This window comes from Helobdella robusta, assembly GCF_000326865.2.
Source record: "Helobdella robusta unplaced genomic scaffold HELROscaffold_11, whole genome shotgun sequence".
Taxonomy (NCBI): Eukaryota; Metazoa; Annelida; class Clitellata; order Rhynchobdellida; family Glossiphoniidae; genus Helobdella; species Helobdella robusta.
The window spans coordinates 2,879,841-2,886,159 of NW_008703617.1; positions in this window are offsets into that span (position 1 = coordinate 2,879,841).

Here is a 6,319-nt window from a genome sequence, read left to right on the forward strand (position 1 = left end):
TTTCATGTTCTGCACAGTATACCAACCAACCAACCAACCAACCAACCATCCAATCAACCAACCAACCAACCAACCAATCAACCAATCAACCAACCAGCCATCCAACCTACCAACCAACCAATCAACCAACTAACAAATCAACCAACCAGCCATCCAACCTACCAACAGTCCAACAAACGACGCGCATATGAAGATAGTTGGTGCTGGCAACTCGGGTCGAATTTAATCGCGCCAGAGGCATAAATGTGGGTGACATCTTTTGCATAAAATTGAAAACTTAATGACAACCGTAATAAAACCACTAAAACATTATCAATAACATCAACAATAACATCTACAACAACGTTATTAACAACACTAACATTATCATTCACAACAACGTTATTAACAACACTAACATTATCATTTACAATAACGTTAATAATAACATTGACATTAACGCAAAATGATTTAACAACAACAACAACGCCAAACATGGGTGCTAACATAGTTGCAAACATTGCCACTCAAATAAACTACAGCTCGATTAAAAAACAAAATGTGCAGAACATAAAAAGACAACAACATGAATTAAACAACGACATCAACTGAACGCCCAACTCACACAGTAAAACATCAACATATACGGTTTTATTCATACAACAACAACAGCCTCAGCAGTATGATTAATAACAATTTCAATGTTATCGTAAAAATTACTGTCACGGTCAATATGGATTATCAATACTGTCATTAATAATAATGCATCAAAACAGCAAAGATCATTTTTTTAATGCTCCAACGATTAAAAAAAGATTTGAATAATTTCATCTGAGTGAAAGCGGTAAAGAGCAAACATGACATTCAACAACAACAACAGCGATGACGATGATGACTTGCTAGAAACACCAACAAACATACAACATAAACATTGAATTGTAACCAACAGAAAACTTTAAAACTTTACTAACATCAATTTAAAACCTTACTAACATCAATTTAAAACCTTACTAACATCAATTTAAAACCTTACTAACATCAATTTAAAACCTTACTAACATCAATTTAAAACCTTACTAACATCAATTTAAAACCTTACTAACATCAATTTAAAACCTTACTAACATCAATTTAAAACCTTACTAACATCAATTTAAAACCTTACTAACATCAATTTAAAACCTTACTAACATCAATTTAAAACCTTACTAACATCAATTTAAAACCTTACTAACATCAATTTAAAACCTTACTAACATCAATTTAAAACCTTACTAACATCAATTTAAAACCTTACTAACATCAATTTAAAACCTTACTAACATCAATTTAAAACCTTACTAACATCAATTTAAAACCTTACTAACATCAATTTAAAACCTTACTAACATCAATTACAACAACGCTAAAACTGTTATAAAATTAAACATTTCTAAAAAAAAACGTTGGACGGCAAGTGCTCTGGTTGGCAACAAATCTATCTAAATGGTCATGTTGTTGACAATTTTGTTGTTTTTTTAATCTTAGCTGAAGTTTTTGTATGTTTTTTTTGTATTTTGTTTGTATATGTTTAGATGTTGTTTAGTGTTGATTAATGGTTTTATTAGTGTTGCTGTTCGTTGCTTTGTATGTTATTTTGTTGTTTGGCGTTGAGTCGCTTTTTGACGTTGGTTGTTTCGTTGTTCGTTGACATGTTTTTGTGGTTAGGCATTATTTCGATGTTTCATGTTTGTTGTTGTGAGTTTTGGGATTAATTCGTTTTGGTATAAATTTTGTTGTTTGGTGTGGTTTTTTTGATATTGTCCTTTGCTGTTGTTTTATTACTAAACGTACATGTTAAAAAAAGATATTCATCAGTACAATCAAAAAATTTTGCTAAAGTTTTTATTTTGGTTGATACTTTTGACAACGCTACATTGTAATTTGTTGTGTTTATAAAATTTCCACTGGAGATGTTTTATTAATTAACATTGAAACATTCTCTTTATATTATGCTTATTTGTTGTACTGTTTTGTGTATGTATTATGTTTTGACTCTCGTGCTATTTTCAAAGAAAGGTACTAAAAACATTATTGTTAACACGGTCGAGTAAAACATGTTCGGTGCTTGAACAGTTGAGTATTTGTTGGTCTGGCGGGGAATCGTTGCGATTTTTGTCGTTGCTGCTGCTGCTGCAGCTGCTATGTGGCACAACGATAGCTTTTGTTGTTATTATGCAGTTGTAGTTTACGATTTTGTTGCTGTTTGTATATCACCTCCGTTGTTGTTTCATTGTTGTTTGCAGTGGTGCTCCTACACATTCGCCCGGCCAATGTTTATGTACTAGGCCCTCTTGCTGACCTGCTACAGTGTTAATCTATTGCTTTTTTTATTGATTTTTGTTGTAATGTATAGCCTTACTTGTGCGTTATCGTCAGATTTTATGTGGCTTTCTACTTCGCGGTGCTAGTCGTTAAAAATTAAAAGTAGAAAAATAACGATTTTTCTACTTTTTTTCAAAAATTTTTGTAAAATTTTCAAAGCACTCTTAAGCATATATATTCAAGTAAGTTATTTGAAAATTAACAAATAAAAGTAAGTAAATGTTGGCATTAATTTAAAAAATGGTATCATACACTTAAGAATATTGAAGTTTGAATTCTTTATGCATTTGAACCTGTACGCTAACGCAACGCTTAACTGAAACACACTTACTTAAGGAAAAAATTTCATTAAAGATTTTTATGCTTTGAGATTATATTAAATTTTGTTAACTTTGTGGTTGATTTTCAGTGTTTGAATAGTAAAAGATTAAGATTGAATGATTATGATTGTATTTTTGAGATTGAATGATTATGATTAGATGGTTGTGATTGGATGATTAGATGGTTGAGATTGAATGATTATGATTGGATGGCTGTGATTGAATAATTATGATTGGATGGTTGTGATCGAATGGTTATGATTGGAAGGCAATTGAATGGATTAGCTACCTTATTTTTACAAAATTCAGTGTAAATTACACGCATTTCGTCATTTTAACTCACATCGGCGCATTCCAATATCCAATGATAATTTTTGATGAATAGATAAAATAAATCGCCGATGCAAACCTGACCTAGACTCAGACATGACCTATATACGTACTAAAATTTAATGACATTTCGGGCAGTTTATTTCTACGCTCTTGGTTGTAACGTTTTAATCCCACTATATTGTCATCATTCCACGTTGTTCGCTGCTGTTTTGCAGTAAAACTTCACGAGATGAAAAATATAGAGTATTATGACTTTTATGTAATTTTGTTCAATTTTTATTTTCCAAATGTTTCGCACAGACGTCAGCAAAAACGTTGTTGCATCATTCACTTGCCGGCCGTCACGTTTTAATTTGATGGCACATTTTTACAATCAATTTTATCGTCACTTGGTCCTTTGGAAGTTAACGTGTAGTTTCTTTTAACGTTGAAATTGTTGTAGTTGTTGTTTTCTAACTTTTTTTTATACCGCAAAGACCTGGTTGGAACGCCAAAAAAACACTACCTACCAGATGCAATGCGTGTGATTGAAGCATTGCTTTACAAGCGTTTACATAAAACGTGTATTTCTGGTGTAAATCTTTGAGAAAACTGAAAAAGTTGTAATAAATAAATGATTAAATTTTATGACAAATTCAGTAGTCAGAAAAAATTCAAATTTTAGTAATCTTCTTCGATATCGAAAGTGAAAATATTTTTAGAAATAAAAAAAAAACAGGCGCATGTAACGCTGTACTGGCATGCTGTTCGCTGCAGCACATGGTGGCGACAGCATGTTGGGTTCGACTTGACGTAGGAAATCATTTAAATAAATGTTTTTGTTGTTTTCGCTATTGACGTTTTCATAAAATGAAAAAAATTCTGTTCATGAATGTCAGACGTTATTAAAATAACTTTTTCACATGTCTTATCTTGTTCGTGTCGTTAAACTTGCTCAAAATTATTATATCATAATATTATTCCATACTGTATTGAAGTGTGTATGAGCTTGTGTGTGTTTGTGTGTGAGTGTGTGTTTGTGTAGTAAGCTTGTGTGTGTGTTAGTGATTATGTGGTATGAGCAATGTATTTTTACTAATGTGTAGATAACGATGACAATAAGTGTATGAATGTATTGTTTTATTTTAACAAAATTTAGTCTAAAAAACTAGACAAATTATGATTTTGCTTTAAGAGTTTGATTGGATATTTTAAAATATTTTCATAATAAAAAAAATTTTGATCCAAAAATTAAAACATTGCAAATTTGAGAATTTAAAAACAACTCAATCCTTTTGTTGATCTATCGTCTGAATAGGAGCCATCATTCATTTTTGATTTGTCGACTTTGTAAGAACGCACTTGCGTGTGTATTGTATGAATATTTTCTCACAAATGATTGATTATTATCAATTCTCTTTACTTGAAAAGATAAATTTCATTGAAGCAAAGCTCGCGAGTTCTGTTTATAAATCGATGATGAGACGACACAATTTTTGATTTACATTAGAAAAGAAATAAATTGTTGACGTATGTTTGTGTGTATGTATATATGTATGTAGGTAGGTATGTACGTATTTACGTATGTATATATGTTTGTGTGTTTGTATTTATGTATGTTTGTATGTATGTATGTATGTATGTATGTATATATGCTTGTTTGTTTGTATGCATGTTTAATCATATATATGTTTGTTTATATATATGTTTGTTTGTATTCATGTTTGCTTGTATTTTTGTTTGCTTGTATTTATGTTTGTTTGCATGTTTACTTGTTTGTTTGTTCGTAGCGTGTAACTGAGTAGTAACAATTGTAGCACAACTAAACTACATGCATCCGCGTATTCAAATTTGAGATGATTGATGATGGTCGGTGTTTGCTCGCCATGCCCTCCTCCCAACAACATCTGTATTTGTTAGTTGAAATTGTTTTTTCTCCTTCTTCTTCGCTGTGTCCAATTTCAGAGATTGCTTTTGGTATTTTTTGGCGTTTGTTTTCATGACTAATGTTAGTTTCAAATTGTTGGTGTTTTATGTTTTAATTATTGGTAGATGTAAGTATACAGCACAGAGTACTTGCTTGGTTTTTTTTAATTCTTAAACAATTTTCAACTTTTTGTTTATGTTTGTTTTGGATTCATCAGTTGGATCCTGTTTTCATTATTTTCTGACTATGTGTGTTTCTCATAGTGAGTCTTCTAATTTTTTATTATTTCATCAATTTCAATTTTTTATTTCGTAAGTGAATGATTTTGCTGCTTTACATTTCCATTTGTTGATTTGATCAGTTGATTGGTTCAAAATTTATTTGCCCCACAATTTAAATATTCAACGGTGGTCTCTACGATTGCACTTTGAAATCTGATACATCTTCAAATCTCTCTATTCGTGTTTTGAATTGAAAATTTTTGTCTTTTTAAAAACAATTTTAAAGCAAACGCTTTTCAAATATATTGAATTTTTTAATTTTTTATCACAACTTTCGGTTATTTAATATTATACAATATGTTTGCAACTAATTTGTCCACAAAAAATGCATTTGTAAGAACATCTCCATACAGAAAGACTTCTTGGTATTTCAAACCATTCAAAATTTCAATTGCACACCTGAAACGATCCGGAGCGTGCTTGAAAATGAGTGTTTGTGTGTGTGTGTGTGTGTGTGTGTGTGTGTGTGTGTGTGTGTGTGTGTGTGTGTGTGTGTGTGTGTGTGGTGGAAGAACGTGTATGTCGTTTAGGAAAATGTGTATGTTGTGTGAAAACATATGTGTGTGTCGTGAGAAGATCTGTGAGTGAGTAGTGGAGTTGAAGTGAATCCAGAGATAAGGGGGATGGTTAGCATTTTCGGTCTAAGTAGTTGGAAAGTGTTTTCCTGTATGTCTATATTTCTTTGTGTGTGTGTGTGTGTGTGCATGTATGTATGTGTATGAGTGTATGTATGTATGTATGTATGTGTATGTGTGTGTAGTATGATGTCATTAGTTTATCTGGAACCTTCTGTAAATTTTTGTGTGTTCTCGTAATTAGATGTGCAGTGCATAGTTTCTTATATTATTTTACACACAAAAATATCATAAACAATAATTATTTATAGTTTTTATTTATTGATAGTTTATCAAAATCCAATTAGATGAAAACATTTAAGTTAGCTAAAAAAAACTTTTAAAATATTTTAACATTAACAGACACACAAACAAAACACACACACAACACACACAACACACACACATACAAAAGTACTATGTTAAAATTTAAAGTGATCATTCATTAACCGTTGAATGAATAATTGATTAATTTAAAAAAAAGTAAATTTATCAGAAATCTATTTGTACAATATAAACTAG